The sequence below is a fragment of the Trichosurus vulpecula genome, chromosome 3 (genome assembly GCF_011100635.1).
Source record: "Trichosurus vulpecula isolate mTriVul1 chromosome 3, mTriVul1.pri, whole genome shotgun sequence".
Classification (NCBI taxonomy): Eukaryota; Metazoa; Chordata; class Mammalia; order Diprotodontia; family Phalangeridae; genus Trichosurus; species Trichosurus vulpecula.
In genome coordinates, this window is record NC_050575.1 from 313,770,985 (window position 1) to 313,772,163 (window position 1,179).

The 1,179-nt window shown below is 36.8% G+C and overlaps 1 pseudogene; it reads left to right on the forward strand.

Annotated features, from left to right (window-relative positions):
* Nucleotides 1–392: 392 nt before the first annotated feature.
* Nucleotides 393–813, forward strand: LOC118844372 (annotated as a pseudogene).
* Nucleotides 814–1,179: the final 366 nt, after the last annotated feature.

The following is a 1,179-nucleotide window of genomic DNA, read 5'->3' on the forward strand; positions in this document are numbered from 1 at the left end:
TTACAGAGGCCAGGGATAGCTTGGTGAATGGTTACCTCATTACTCTATGGAACTGCATTTTATAGCCAAGGCAATAATAGATCAAACCTTTGCCTATTTGTTGTTCAACCTTTCTTTGTCAATCAGATGACTGAATTCTCAAAGGTAGTTCTTGGCTAATTAATTTGGAACAAATCCCTACATGGAATTTTCCTGATAGGTCAAAATGAATATCTGAAAATTATAGACACACTCCATACCCTCCAGAGTGTCCGGCTCATGATCTAGCTCTCTGTCTCCCCTCCTGCGAAGAATCTCCCTTCTACCTGGGCCAGGGAGGCAAAGCCCACCCCCGTGTCTTTTGGAAGAGCCACCGGTTGAAAGACCAAGACCCCACAGAAGCCACCACAGCCATGCCCAAGAATAAAGGTAAAGGAGATAAAAAATAGATGCAGGGGAAAATCGAAAATGAATCTGAAAAGAGTTGGTCTTCAAGGAAGATAGACAGAAATATGCCCAGGTGATTAAAATGTTGGAAAACGGACAATCAGAAGCAATGTGTTTTGATGGTGTGAAGAGGTTATATCACATCAGAGGGAAATAGGTTTGGATAAATACATTGGACATTATATTGGTTGGTCTCTGAGACTACCAGGATAACAAAGCTAATGTCATATTAAAATACAATGCAGATGAAGCAAGAAGTTTAAAGGCATATGGGCAACTTCCAGAGGTGCCAAAATCAACATAACAGACACATTTGGTCCTGGAGATGATGATGAAATCCAGTTTGATGATATCAGAGATGATGATGAAGATGTTGATGCTATCTAAATTGAATTCAACATTTACGTTCTGATTTTTTCTGAGAATTGTTCTACTTTGTTATTTTCATTTAGATTTGTGGCCAAGTCCCATCCTATTAAGAAGAATGAAACTTCAGCAGCTTGTTGAACCAGATTGATTTATTTTCAATGTTTGTTTTAAAATATCTATATTTCTTTAAAAACTGATAATGCTGAATTACCTTAAGCAAAATGTTAAGCTCATTTTGTCACTTTGATGAATTAGATCTTCAAAGTTTGGATAAAAAATAACATCTATTTGGTTCGTTTTTTTAAAATGCATTACTGCCTTTCCTATTTTGACCACCTCACTTCCAGTAAATTGACATTTTGAATAAATTGTTTGCCCTATGAT